Genomic DNA, 16,218 nt, shown 5'->3' with positions numbered 1-16,218 from the left:
GAAAGAAAGCGACGTGAGCATGGCAGCCTACAAGCGAAGGGCTACTGAATACTTTAATCAAAGGCTAAGACCAAGGACTTTTGAGCCGGGAAATCTAGTATTGAGGGAGGTAGCAGCAGCAGGGCATCCTCCATCCAAGCTTGGACCAAATTGGGAGGACCATATGAGGTAATTTGCAACCTTGAAAAAGGAACTTACAGCTTAAAAGACCAAAGAGGAAAGCCAATAAGCCGGCCATGGAATATCGAGCATCTTAAAAAGTACCACCAATAGGTTGAAGGGTAGGGAGTTCATACCAAATCTTTGGTAAATATAGTTGTTAGGATGATTTTCTAGCTTTTTGATTACGCCCAAAGTATAACGCGGTGATTGTAGTACAGCTTTGGGGTGTCGTATCCACAGGGAGATGGAAATTTTCTCAAAAAATCAAACAAACTAGGGTTTTTGTAATTTTATGTGGGAATGATTTGTCACTTGGAATAAAAATTAATTATCAATGTGCGACATAAGTGAAGCGTCGGAATTTCCCCAATGGATTGGATCTATCGACATCAATAATTCATGTATTTTTCCTCAATTAGAGATTTTCTTCCCAACTCTCTAATCGGAAGATTTAACAATAAAGTCCAATTTAATTCCAATTATATTGCTAGAATCTAGATTTTCTATAACACATTCGCACATTTTTTTATTGGAACAAGATCAAAAAATCGACCATATACATCAAGCATAATGCAGTAATCAATTCGCCAATAAAGTAATATTAAGATTAAAATTCAACAATTATTTCAATCATTCGATAGAAGGAACATGGCTAGATCTATGAAGGATTTGATAAAAGTTAAAATAATCTTAACAATAAATAATTCAAATTGTAATTCAACAATTATTTCGAATATTCGATAGAGAAAGCATGACTGAATCTATGGAAATTCTAATAATTGTTAAACTAATGTCAAAAACATATTCAAGATATGAAAATTCGATTCTAAAATTGTTTAATAATGAAAAACTCAATTACATGAATTAAAGATGTCGAAATCACCAAAACTGATTGAGATCCTTCGTTGCTTCACCAAGTTCCTTAGTTTCCATGGAGTTTCTTGAGCACCAAGATGAAAGAAATAGGTTTGGGGGCGTCTCCCTTCGTTCTGGGTGGTTTTGGCCATTTATATCCCGTGAAAATTAGGTTACCACAAGAGATTCAATCGTATAAGGAAACTGAAGTTCGGCCGCCCAAAAAACACTATGTGACCGCATGGTTATTGTCATTGCGGTAGCATGGTTATACACTTTCAGCCTCTTCAATTCTCGGTATAGGTGTGTGCGACCGCATAGTAGAAAGGCATGCGACCGCATGGTTCCGCCAGATAGCTTTCAGTGTTTTAATCATAACTTTCTTTCCCGATATCCAATTGAGGTGATTCAAGTTTCATTGGATAGATAACGCAAAGAGACACAATTTTTATTCAGAAGTCATCTCCCAATTCGATCATCTTCCATGTCAAAAATGGGTCCCAACATGAGACTAAAAACTGGTGTGTTAGTTTTCGATTGGAAATTGATGTATTGATCAAACTTTGACGTTATTTCATCCCTTTGACTTCTTTCCTCATCCACTTGACCTCTAACACTTTCGAATCTTCATCATAATCTTAGACACAAGTTTGGATCATTTGCACTTTAGTCTCCGAACTTTCGTTCTCTTATACTTTGGTCATTTTTCACTTGTTTCTTCCGAATTTCATCTTTTTCACCAAAATGCAACCTAAACCAAAATATAAGAGTAATGAGTGCATTTTGGCATAATATAATCACATGAATGCAATAGTTAAGAGGGGAAAATATGGTATTTTACACTCTTATCACACCCCCAACTTGCTTATTGCTAGTCCCTAGCAATTTAATGCAAAGTAAAACAAATGAGTGATTGGTCAATGTTATAAGTGAAATTGTTAAGTTCTAATTCAACAGTAGTTCACTCTCTTTTCAAACTCAACACCACCAGAAATTAACAATGTTATGATCATCAAGATATCAAAAACACTTGCTAAATGTGTAAGTGTGTGTCAAGCCATAGCCATCTTACCGCCAACCCTAACACATGCAACATCGAGTGTATCTCTAGCTAAAGGTCCAGCCCCATAACTCACGGATATTAAAGTGTTTAGTGTGGGATTCTCTCTATGGAGTTGGGAAAGATGCACACTCAGAACATGGAGGCTTTAATAATTAGCAACAAGCAGACATTGATCACATGATAGGCATACTTTCAAATGAAAATTCATCAACTTCTTACCACAAACCGACTTGAGATCAAAACAGTCAATGCAAAGGGTGTGAAAGGGGTTAAGTTGGGTTATATGAAAAGTAGGGTGAAAGGAATTTAGGGACTTCCAAGTATCTAGTTAGACATCTCAACAAGTAATTCAACATAGCAATCCTTTACATCAACGCATTCCTTAACCTTTCAATTCCCAACAACAATCCACTCTCTTTTTTTTTTCAATTTTTTTTTCTTTCAAAATTTTTTTTTCTTTCTTTTTTCCTTTTCTCGCTTTTTTTTTGCATCACCCGAGCACTTATCATCTCTTATCACTTTCCTCGTTACTTTTCTTCTCAAATGGACATTTAACACCTACTATACACTTGGAAGCATAAATGTGGAAAAATGACTATTTATAGACTTTAATCCAGTGTAAGGAGGTATGGATAACTTAGGCACATCAAAAGAAATGGTTATGTATGTGTATTGGCTCGAAGTGGCTACTAGGGGATTATAATTATGGAAAAGAACTAGTCTGAAGGCTCAAATTCAATCCTAAATTGACTGTTATCATTTCTCAAGTACAAACCACCGTCTTACCACATACTGTGTAATGTCATTCTCAGACGAAGTTTCCAATTCACACAATCAATGAACACTTATTACATTTTTAATATGTGATAACTCTCAATCCTCACCAATTCTCTCTAAAGAAGGCTCTAGCAGGAGATTCCTCTAGCTACATGTATTAAACCACTATCTTACCACAAGGCTTGTGTGCACAAAATGAAATATAGCAAGTGTCTTGATATCCAGATTCTCATAAACACAACCAACTCGTAGTGGCATATTTTGTCACTCAAGCACATACGCATAGACATGCAGCAACTCAGAAGTCCAGGCAAAAATGTAAACTTTTTCACAATTCCATGATCACACAATTTATCATGCAATGCAATTCACAAACAAAATGTATCCTCCCCCTAACTAAAAGTTACATTGTCCTCAATGCATAAATATGTCTCCAAAAATAAAGAAGGGGAAAGGTATCACCTGAGTACTGCAGTGAATTAACTTAAGTTTGAAGGATGAGAAGCTTGAAAGAACTCAATGGATGGATAATGCAAGGAGCAAAAAAAAAACCAAAAAAAAATATGAATGCAAATCATATTAAAAAGAAAAATCGAAAACTAATATACAGAAAAATAAAGTGAAGGATGAACTTGAGTGAAGCTAAGGGTGGTAAACAGGGTCTGCAAGGGGAATTTCTTCCACTGCAGGTACCGATTGCCCAAAAGCTATTTTGAGACGCTGTCCATTCACTTTGAACACTCTACCATTATTAGGATCCTCAATTTCAACCGCTCCATTTTCAAAGACTCGTAATACCACAAAGGGACCAGTCCACCTAGAATGAAGTTTTCCAGAATGCTTGTGGAGTCTAGAATCATACAGGTATACTTTTTGATTTGGTTCAAAAGTTTTTCTCAAAATGTTTTTATCATGAAAAGCTTTCATTTTTTCCTTGTAGATCCTAGAACTCTCATAGGCCTCATTTCTCAACTCCTCTAACTCAGCGAATTGAAATTTCCTAAGCTTACCTCCCTCCTTTAGGTCGAAATTAAAATGTTTAATAGCCCAATATGCTCGGTGTTCAAGCTCCACAGGTAAATGGCAAGGCTTTCCAAAAATAAGTCTATATGGTGACATGCCTAGGGAAGTCTTAAAAGCAGTACGGTAAGCCCAAAGTGCATCACTTAATTTTAAAGACCAATCTTTACGATTAGGATTCACCGATTTTTCCAAAATTTGTTTAATTTCCCTATTAGCCAATTCTACCTGTCCATTAGTTTGGGGGTGGTAAGCAGTAGAGATTTTATGAATAACTCCATATTTTTTCATTAGTGCTTCGAATGAACGGTTGCAAAAGTGTGTGCCTCTGTGACTAATAATGACACGTGGTGTACCAAACCTCAACAAGACATTTTCTTTGAGGAATTTAATAACCATTTTATTGTCATTAGCTCTACAAGTGACCGCCTCTACCCATTTGACACATAATCCACCGCCACAATAATGTATAGATAACCAAAAGAAGGTGAAAAGGGGCCCATAAAGTCAATCCCCCAACAATCAAACACTTCTATCACTAAAATGGGGTTTAAAGGCATCATATTACGTCGAGACACAGCACCTAATTTTTGACATCTTTCACAGGTTCTACAATAGGTATTAGTATCTTTGAACAAGGTAGGCCAATAAAAACCACATTGTAGAATTTTCGCAGCAGTCTTTTTTATAGAGAAGTGGCCACCACATGCTTGAGTATGACAGAAACTAAGTATGCTAGGTATTTCTTCATTGGGGACACAACGTCTTAAGATTTGGTCGGGGTAGTACTTAAACAAACATGGGCCATCCCAATAAAAATTACGTACCTGAACCAAAAACTTCCTCTTATCCTTTGTACTCCACTCCTTTGGAATTTCACCTGCAGCCAAGTAGTTCACAATGTGAACAAACCATGGTAAAGAAGATACAGAAAATAAATTTTCATCTGGGAATTCATCTCTTATTGGCAAGGTGTTTGTAGTGTCTTCAAAGGTTAGCCTTGATAAGTGGTCTGCTACGACATTCTCCACTCCTTTCTTGTCCTTGATGGTGATGTCAAATTCCTGCAAAATCAATATCCACCGTATTAATCGCGCCTTAGTATCCTTCTTTGCAAGAAGGTACTTAAGGGCTGCATGATCTGTGAAAATTGTAATGGGAGAACCTATTGAATAGGATCTAAACTTGTCGAGTGCAAAGACCACAGCTAGTAGCTCTTTTTCAGTTGTGGAATAATTCATCCAAGCACTGTTAAGAGTTCTACTAGCGTAGTAAATGACAAAAGGCTTACCCTCTCTTCGTTGTCCTAGTACAACACCTACCGCATAATCACTAGCATCACACATAATTTCAAACGGTAGGGACCAATCAGGTGGTTGCATGATCGGTGCAGAAGTGAGCTTGTTAATAAGTGTTTTAAATGCCTCTTGGCATTCTGGGGTCCATTCAAAATTGGCTTCTTTACTTAGAAGGTTACACAAGGGTCTGGATATGGATGAAAAGTTCTGTATAAACCTCCTATAAAAGCCTGCGTGACCTAGAAATGATCTTATGTCTTTGACGATTTTAGGTGTAGGCAATTTGGAGATCAGTTCAATTTTTGATTTGTCGACCTCTATTCCTTTAGAAGAAATTACATGTCCTAAGACAATTCTTGAAGGTACAATAAAATGACATTTCTCCCAATTCAAAAAGACTCTCTTCAAGTTAAATAGGCATGCATCAAACGAGACTCCAAACACTGTCAAGTCATCCATGAAAACTTCCATGCACTTCTCTATCATGTCAGTAAATATGCTTATCATGCATCTTTGGAATGTGACAGGGGCGTTACAAAGTCCAAATGGCATCCTACGAAATGCATAAGCACTAAATGGGCAAGTAAATGTGGTCTTCTCTTGGTCTTCTAAGGCTATTTCAATTTGATAATAACCAGAGTAGCCATCCAAAAAACAGTAAAAAGGATGCCCAGCCACACGCTCCAGGATTTGGTCTAAAAAGGGGAGGGGAAAGTGATCATTATGGGTGGCAGCATTCAACTTCCTATAATCAATGCACATGCGCGATCTAGTCACTGTTTTTGTTGGGACCATTTCACCTACTTCATTTTTTACCACTGTGACACCAGACTTTTTAGGGACTACCTGTGTAGGACTAACCCATTTACTATCTGCAATAGGATAAATGATACCTGCATCTAACAGTTTCAGCACTTCATTTTTCACAACTTCTTTCATTGTCGGGTTTAGCCTACGCTGTGGGTCTCTTTTAGGGATGGCTCCTTCTTCTAAATGAATCCTATGTGACCAAATTAGAGGACTAATACCCTTAATGTCAGCTATGGTCCAACCTAATGCAGATTTGTGTTCATTCAAAATGTTTAAAAGTTGCTCACATTGTAATGCATCCAATTCTGAAGAAATAATTACAGGAAAAGTATCACCTGGTCTAAGGAATTTATGTTTCAATCCTGGGCGTAGCGGTTTCAAATCTGGCTTGGGGCTCTCAATGCTTGATGGTTGATGGCCGCCCGTCCTTTCTGGCAATTCTTCAAATTTGGGTTGCCATGGTGATGTCCCATAGTCCTGAAATTTTGCAAAAATAGCACAAATGTTAGCATATTCTTTATCATTAACACTTGCTGGAATTGTAGAATTCAAAAGAAAAAGATTTAAGGGGTCAGAATTTGTAGTCTCAAGTGCCTCCTCCTGAGTGAGTGCCTCAATCATATGTGTGTGGTGGCACTCATGACTTTCCATTGGTTGCTTAGCAATGTGGAAAATGTTGACTTCTAGAGTCATATTCCCAAAAGACAATTTCATTAGACCATTCCTGCAATTTATAAGGGCGTTAGCTGTGGCGAGGAAAGGTCTACCAAGAATAATAGGAATTTTAGAATCAACATTAACATCAACCTTCACATCCAAGACTAAGAAATCAACGGGGTAGTAGAATTTATCAATTTGAACCAACACATCTTCAACTACTCTCCTAGGTCTTATAGTGGATCTATTAGCTAGTTGTAGAACCACAGAAGTGGGTTTAATTTCATCAAGACCTAATAGTAAGCATATGGAATGGGGCATGAGATTAACACTGGTTCCCAGATCAAGGAGAGCTTGTGCAAACTCATGGTTCCCGATGACATAGGAAATGGTTGGATAGCCAGGGTCCTTATATTTCGGTGGGATCCTTTGTTCAATCACAGCACTCACTTGTTCGGTTAAGAAGGCAGTCTTCTTGACAATGTGTTTCCTCTTCATAGTGCACAAGTCCTTAAGGACTTTTGTATATGTAGGAACTTGTGAAATTACATGCAAGAGTGGAAGATTGATTTTTACTTGCCTAAGGTGTTCTAGGATCTCACTGTGTTGATTGACTGATTTTGGGCTAAGCTTAAGGGCTTGTGGAAAAGGTACCCTCGATGGATTTCCTACTGCCTCATCACTAGGGCTATTTTCTTCAGACTCACTAGACTCCTTTTCATTTTCCCTAGGTTTTGAAATTGGTTTTATAAGCTTCCCAGATCGAGTGGTGATGGCATTTGCTTCCTTAAGGTTACTCTCTCCTGAACCTGAGGTTTGAGCCATATTTTGTCCCTTAGGATTAGGTTGAGCTTGTGCTGGAAATTTCCCACGTTCCCCCATAGTTAAGGCATTGGTCAATTTAGACACATGATTTTTTATCTCCTTATTTTCCTCCACTACCTGGTTAATCATAGTCTCAAACTTCTGATTGGTCTTGCCTTGTGCCTCTATGAATGCATGTAGGGTATCTTCTAAAGAGTTCCTAGAGGGTGTGGGTTGATATGATGGTGCACTGTAAGTTCTATTTGATTGGGTAGTTTGTTGGTTTTCAGATTTCCAGCTGAGATTGGGATGATTGCGCCACCCTGGGTTATAGGATTCGGAGAAAGGAGAATAGGGCTTCCTATATGTGCCTAAGGCATTACAATGTTCCTCATAAACCCCTCTCATCTCAATTAAAGTGGTGCACTCTTGGGCTAGGTGATCTACTCCACCGCACACAAAACCTTTAGCACGCAAGGTCTCAAATTCCTTAGTAAGGGCTTCCACTTTGGCCTTAAGACTATCTTCTTCCCTAAGTTGATAGATACCTGTACTAGTGGGGTTTTCTGGAGGTCGTGACCTATTGGTACTATCAGTAGGGCTAGGTCCTGTCCAAGTATGAGCTTTCTCAGCAAGATCGTCTAAATACTCTATGGCCTCATCCGGATCCTTTTGCAGGAAATCACCATTACTCATCATCTCTACGAATTGACATTCCCTAGGTGTTAATCCCTCATAAAAGTAACTAACTATACGCCAGCTCTCATAACCATGGTGAGGACAAAGGGCTTGTAGTTCTTTAAATCTCTCTCAGGCCTGATATAGGGTCTCACTATCCTTTTGGGTAAAAGATGAGATTTGCTTCTTAAGGGCGCTAGTTTTATGCTGGAGAAAGTATTTATTAAAAAATGCTTGCGTCATTTCAGCCCATGTACCAATTGAACGTGGTCTCAACGAATATAGCCAGTGAAAACGGGAAAATTTTTAACCTGGCTGCATCCGTTGTACCATGTTGATTGTGGAAGGTTGCAACTACCTCCTCAAATTCCCTAATATGCACGTATGGGTTTTCACTGTCAAGTCTATGAAAAGTGGAAAGAAGTTGAATCATTCCCAGTTTTAGTTCCATATGTGGCATACTGGGCGAAAACATTATGCATGATGGTGTGGATGTACGTGTGGGGTGCAAATAATCATGCAAAGTTCTATAAGGCGCATCGCCGTGTTCACTATCAGACATAGTGTTATGTGTTGAGGTATTCGTGGCAATTGATGCAGTAGCAAAATAAAGGTTATATTGAGATTCAAACACTGGATAAGGTGCTCCAGTAGAACTCCCTTGATTGCCTCGATCCTTGCTCATCAAACACACAAAAAAAAGCAAAGAAAATGTGAAAACAAAATAAAAATAACACTAAAAAAAATTAAATCAAATAAAAATGAAGAAAAAGGAACGATGTCACCCTTTTTCGATTGTTCCCTTGATTACTTGTACCATCTTCCCGGCAACGGCGCCAAAATTTGATTACGCCCAAAGTATAATGCGGTGATTGTAGTAAAGCTTTGGGGTGTAGTATCCATTGGGAGATGAAAATTTTCTCAAAAAATCAAACAAACTAGGATTTTCGTAATTTTATGTGGGAATGATTTGTCACTTGGAATAAAAATTAATTATCAATGTGCGACATAAGTGAAGCGTCGGAATTTCCCCAATGGATTGGATCTATCGACATCAATAATTCATGTATTTTTCCTCAATTAGAGATTTTCTTCCCAACTCTCTAATCGAAAGATTTAACAATAAAGTCCAATTTAATTCCAATTATATTGCTAGAATCTAGATTTTCTATAACACATTCGCACATTTTTTTATTGAAACAAGATTAAAGATTGACCATATACATCAAGCATAAGGCAGTAATCAATTCACTAATAAAGTAATATTAAGATTAAAATTCAACAATTATTTCAATCATTCGATAGAAGGAACATGGCTAGATCTATGAAGGATTTGATAAAAGTTAAAATAATCTCGACAATAAATAATTCAAATAGTAATTCAACAAGTATTTCGAATATTCGATAGAGAAAGCATGACTGAATCTATGGAAATTCTAATAATTGTTAAACTAATGTCAAAAACATATTCAAGATATGGAAATTCGATTCTAAAATTGTTTAATAATGAAAAACTCAATTACATGAATTAAAGATGTCGAAATCACCAAAACTGATTGAGATCCTTCGTTGCTTCACCAAGTTCCTTAGTTTTCCATGGAGTTTCTTGAGCACCAAAATGAAAGAAATAGGTCTAGGGGCGTCTCCCTTCGTTCTGGGTGGTTTTGGGCATTTATATCCCGTGAAAATTAGGTTACCATAAGAGATTCAATCATATAAGGAAATTGAGATTCGGCCGCCCAAAAAACACTATGCGACCGCATGGTTATTGTCATTGCGGTCGCATGATTATGCACTTTCAACCTCTTCAATTCTCGGTATAGGTGTGTGCGACCGCATAGTAAAAAGGCATGCGACCGCATGGTTTTGCCAGACAGCTTTCAGTGTTTTAATAATTGCTTTCTTTCTCGATGTCCAATTGAGGTGATTCAAGTTGCATTGGATAGATAACTCAAAGGACCACAATTTTTATTCATAAGTCATCTCCCAATTCGATCATCTTCTGTGTCAAAAATGGGTCCCAACATGAGACTAAAAACTGGTGTGTTAGTTTTTGATTGGAAATTGATGTATTGATCTAACTTTGACGTTATTTCATCCCTTTGACTTCTTTCCTCATCCACTTGACCTCTAGCACTTTCGAATCTTCATCATAATCTTAGACACAAGTTTGGATCATTTGCACTTTAGTCCCCGAACTTTCGTTCTCTTCTACTTTGGTCATTTTTCACTTATTTCTTCCGAATTTCATCTTTTTCGCCAAAATACAACCTAAACCAAAATATAAGAGTAATGAGTGCATTTTGGCATAATATAATCACATGAATGCAATAGTTAAGAGGGGAAAATATGGTATTTTACACTCTTATCACTTTCATAATGTAATAGCAAATATTTCTTGTAAATATATTCGCTAGGATTTTCTGTTGGTGTCCTTAATGTATTGTCTTCTATAAGCATATCCCATTGCAATCATTTGTATCACTTAATGAAAGGCCTAGATGGCGGCAAATGATGATGGCGCTAAGGAAGGGCCAGCCTAGCTAAGATGTCTCGGTGCGCCTACTGAGTCCCCAAATCTAGGTAAAATTTGTGTCTATATAGGAGTTTGCTACACAATTGATTGAAGCATGAGTTGGAAAACATCTCTTAAAGTTTCCAAGTTGTTCGACGAATAGCGATGAGCAATATGACCAACCAAATTGGTTAGCTCGAAATCACTCTATAGTCTGATGGTAAGCTTTCAAAATCGAATAAATGGTTAATAGGTGAAATCACCAGATCTCGTGCCCTACGAAGGCATTCGACGAATAACGATGAGCAATAAAACCAACTAAATTGGTTAACTTGAAATCGCTTTATGTTCTAATGGTAAGCTTTCAAAATCGAATAAATGGTTAGGAGACGAAATCATCAGATCTCGTGTCCTATGAAGGTGTTCGACGATTGGCGGTGAGCAATGAAACCAACAAAATTGATTAGCTCGAAATAGCTCTACGATTTGATGGTAGGCTCTTAAAACCAAGAAAATAGATAAATGGCAAAATCACCAAATCTCATGCTCTACAATCCTAAGGTGTTTGAAGGCAGCGGTAAGCAACCGAATCAAAGATCGGTTAGCTAAAATTGCTCTATTATCTAGCGATGAGCTTTCAAGTTAAAAATTGCTAAGGTTCAAGATTGCTGCAACTAGTACTCTACGCTCTCAAATCGCTCAACAAGCAACCGGTGAATGACAAAGTAAAAAATTGGCTACTTCAAAATAATAAAAAATAATAGTAATAACAATACTAAACGCATGATGTATCATTCATAATGAATACAAAGCATAATATCATGTCCACATCCTGGACCAAGAAAAAACTACTAAATTGTCAAGTGACGAAAATGGATAACAACGAAAGGCTTAAGCAAGTAATAAAAAGTTAAGTCATTCTGGGTTCAAACTTCCTCTGCCTCCTCTCCGTGGCATGCTGATGTGTCAAAATATTATAGTCTACTTAGTTGCTTTTTCTTTATGCCTACACTGCAACAGAAATTGATCGTAGTCAGAGGGATCAATGGATGGATGCTCGACAGCTACCCACTCTTTGTTAAGGGCAATAGAGGCCGCCATTGTTTTTGTCCCGTAATCGTTTATGTCCTTAATATACTACGGAGAGGCCTTATAATGATTTACTGCATCGATTTGAGCATGGGCCAAGGAGGAGCACAAGTTGTCAATTTGTCTCTCTTGTTCATTGATGTGAGACTACATCTCCTTCTTTTGAGCCTCCATAACATCAAGAGACTTCTTCAATGCTAGGTTATCCTCCTTGACGTCGCCTACCTCTTTGTCTTTCTCTTCGTCGAGAGCTTTCAATTCAGCAGTTAAGAGGTGACTCGCCACAACGAGGAAAGCTTGCATCATCAAGACCTGTTAGGCAAATAGTGAAAATAAAGCATGATTTTATACAAACTCAAAAGTATAAATATAAATGAAAATGAAGGAATAGAAAGGAGGGGTACCCTTTTATTATACACTGCCAAGACCCTCTCTACATCATCCACCTGGCGTCTAGACAAAGCTTTGGCGTGGTCAGACATAATGAAAGCATCGACCATATCAACTTCGTGCACACTTCGGGTAGGAAGAAACCTAAGATTAGGATGTGGAAAGCCATCACTCTCAAACTGGAACTCGTTAGGATTTGAGTTTTCCTTCCCTACTTCATATAGTGGGACGCCTCCCGTAGGCTCCGCCAATGGTGGAGGAGACCCCCTGTTAGTGTTCTTTCCTTTTTTTCTTGTTTGTTGCTCTCGGGCTCCACCTAAGGCTCAAGTAGCGAGCTCAAAACTCCTTCCAAATCAAATTTAATACCTATAAACATACAACCAAGCAACTCAGTCACAAAAGCCAGCAATTGAAGAAAAATACCAAATGAAAATCAAGAACTATAAATAAGGACCTACCAACAGGTCGACCAATTTCCAATGTCAACATCTTTCTTACTGTTAAGACTTGAGAGAGAAGAGGTGTAAGAGGCAGTATGTAGGTCAGTAGTTGGAATTGAGAACTCAAAAGAAAAGTAAGCTCAATATGACGGTTGAAAAGATGAATTTGAGGGATTCTCCAATAAGTGTTGAATGGAAATCAACCATCAGAAAGTCGAACGAAGAAGAATCAAGATTTTCATCCACTATTGGAATTTCTATACTAAGGAATGCGTAGAGCACTCTGTTAGTAAAATACACAAATGCATTGTATTGGGGTAAATTGTGTAACTCGAACACGCACCTAAAAAATTCAATGGAGGCACAATGTTTTCACTAAAACACAGGTATAAAAAGTACAATGCTTTTCTCCATCCATTCGGATTTATTTGACTTGGTGTGAGATGAAATTTGTTGAAATTTGAGACAAAAAATTGATGAATAGGAAACCTCAAACCTCCATCAAAACAATCTTTATACATGGCAATTTCGCGAGGGTCCGACCCTGGAAGCTCTTCTTTGGGCTGGGGGCTTTATATATATAATCATCAACGTGCGTGTACCCATCGAGCAATTGATCTAACTTGATTGGATAATTGTAAGAACTAGGTCCCTTTAGGATATCAAGGACTACAACTATACTCATGGGGTCCCGATCGATTTCAAAGTTGAAGGTTGGAGACTTGAAAGAACTCATATGATTTTTAAGGGAACATGGAACAAAAATTATAGGGTCTGAAAGGTTAGGAATATTTTCAACAACATGAGGAGGTCGATCAACCTGCGACCTCGACTAACCGATCAACTAGGTCTGGTCAGTCGACCATAACCAGGGCGGTTCTCATCTGGTCGACCGCCTCCCAGTCCTACCTTCAGCCCCCTTTTCACTCTCATTCTTATATCTACTATCACCCACACTTAACGTCCAAGAGGATGAATTGAAACTTCTGGACTAGAAGATGACAGAATAACCTTATACATCGAGAAATTATGACGAACTACTAGGATTCTAAGAAAAATTAAGAGGAGAATAAGGAGATTACTTGGGGATGAAGACGGAGAAAAAAGCACTTAAGGTTTAAAAAAGAAGGAATATGTAAAGAAAAAAGAAAGATTATGTTCCCTTTATATAGGAAAATTTTAGGTTTGACAAAAGGCCTAGGCCCATGAGCTAACCCACTTATAGATTATCATAAATTTTTTTACCACGCTATAAATTTAACCCATTCGTGATAAAATAATAATGATAAAGATTAAAAATTGTGATATAATCCAACAAAGCTACCTCTCGATGATAAAAATCGACAAGAGGTATGGGGCCTAGTGATACTATGTGGTTCAAATAATGAATTGAGACGACTGGTAGAGAGATGATAACTTCCACTATGTTGGGTGGCGCCTATCATGTAATGGTGACTGTCGTTGTGCTAACTTGACCAATGTTATGCTCGTTTACTCATAGCATGTCAGGTGACGCTCATCATGATATAGTGCTTATCGCTATGCTAGTCTGATTAACACCACGCGCGGACCGACCACTATTCTCTAGATTATCCGAACATCATTGGAACTGGTGAGTAACCGTCTTAACAATTATCATTGAACCCGCCATTCAAGTAGTGGGCGGAAGGTAACCGTTAAACAAATGGAAAAAAAATTAGCTAAGGGTAGGTCTCATGATGACATGTGGATGGCAACTGCCCAAAGGTTACATGGTGCCAGACGCCTAAAAATACTCCATGGGCATGTCAGGTAAAGGGGACTTTTCTTTTCAAAAAAAATATTCTCTTCCATTATTGTCTCTATTCTTTAACATACTTTATCTCAAGAACAACTACTGATTCTCACGTCGGAGGTAAAATAGGGGAGGAAGCCCCAGCCTCTTTTTTGCAGAACCACCGTAGAACTAAAGACAACTTTTTTCCTCTCAAGAAGGCACAGTCGCATTGGAATTATTTCAATTCTATTTCCAAATGAATGTTTGGCATTGCTTATTTAGCATCAGGCACTTGAGTTACTATTTAACTTGCCACTGCACATTACTATCAGCAACATAGGCAAGTTTACTAATTGTTTTCATCCAATGGCCAACAGAGTTAGATAGAGTAAAGTTAAATGACTTGAAAGGACAGCCAGCCCCTGTTGGTGCCACATTTTTTGCCCAAGAATTTAGATTTCCAATTGTTTTAGTCGACACGGTGGGAGCCCGTATAGTAACTGAGTAGCTGTTGCAGAAGTGCAGAAATAATGAAAATTTTGAGTTTCCCCTCCCATGTGCTAGTGTAGGCAAGTGGACTAAAAGTGGATTTTTCTTCCTATACTAGTCAAAGGATGCAACCCAACAAATTATTCACAAGAAGACAAATATTTATATACCAACCACCCCAACCACTTATTGCAATTGCAATAAATAAAACATAACATTACGACACAAACGAAAAGAACACTCTAATTACTAGCACGAACCCGTGAGGTATGGACCACTTCATCCAATTTTAGGTTGTCCAGTTACTCGTACAAAATATTCGAGAAAAAACATGACACTTTATGTTAATCCATACACCATAGTACTAAAATAAAATATTACACGATGACAACGATGACAACGATGCCCAAACACGACAATTCTTGTACCCCAGAAGAAAAAAAGGTAGAATGAGCACCACACCATCGGTCCCCCAAGTCCCGTTACACGATGCAAATTGCATATGCACTTATCACGACTGCTGCGCCATATAATCACGTAGTCTATCCCACTCACTTCGTTGCATTTTTTACGCATTCATTTCAGCCTAAATTTCATCCTCAACATTAGGAAGCTCCACCTTGGCTACGTCGTCATTCATTTTCGCATGAGCGAAAGCCTTGTCCACAACTCCAACACGACGTAGAAAATTATGAATACCCATTGCGGCCAGAACAACTACAACTTGTGTTTGAAAAGAGTAGCTAGGCATACGGTCAAGGATTTTCCATCTTTGCTTCAACACACCAAATGCACATTCAATGACGTTCTTGCACGAAGAGTGTCTAAAGTTGAACCTCTCACGAGCATTTCGAAACCTACGATGCTGACCTATTTGTTCATCGCAGAACTGTTGGAAGTGGTACAGTATATCTGATCCTTTACGTGGCCATGTACCCCAATCAATGGGCAAAGTCGAAGTCTACCAAATAATACTTTCTCGGTGTTAGATGAGGAAAATTTATTTTCGAACTAAATATGGCACTCGCTAGGATACATGCGTCATGCGTATTCGGTATACCCGACAAGCACGAACATGAAACATGAATTGATGTCACATGCGGCCAACACATTTTGAGTCGGTACTCCTACCCGACCTATGAAGTTCACACGCTCGTGACACGGTAGCATAGCTCTCACATGTGTTCCGTCTATAGCCCTAATGCAATCATGAAATATAGGATGTTTGTTCGGATTCAGCCTGTACGACTCGACACCAATGTAGTTTGTTTCCAATCGTACAATACGTTCTGATAGCGCAACGATGGCACCTAGCACCTCTTTGAAGAATTGACAAATGGTTTGCAGTGAATGATCGAAGATCATTGTCACCTACCGATATCCCTTCCCATGTACAAGTATGCACAAAAACATAC

The 16,218-nt window shown here is 38.2% G+C and overlaps 1 pseudogene; it reads right to left on the bottom strand.

Annotated features, from left to right (window-relative positions):
- Positions 1-3,499: 3,499 nt before the first annotated feature.
- LOC111402563 lies at positions 3,500-9,027 on the bottom strand (annotated as a pseudogene).
- Positions 9,028-16,218: the final 7,191 nt, after the last annotated feature.

Source organism: Olea europaea, chromosome 10, assembly GCF_002742605.1.
Source record: "Olea europaea var. sylvestris chromosome 10, O_europaea_v1, whole genome shotgun sequence".
NCBI lineage: Eukaryota > Viridiplantae > Streptophyta > Magnoliopsida > Lamiales > Oleaceae > Olea > Olea europaea.
Note: the sequence above shows the minus strand (reverse complement) of the source record. Positions and strands in the feature narration are given on the sequence as shown.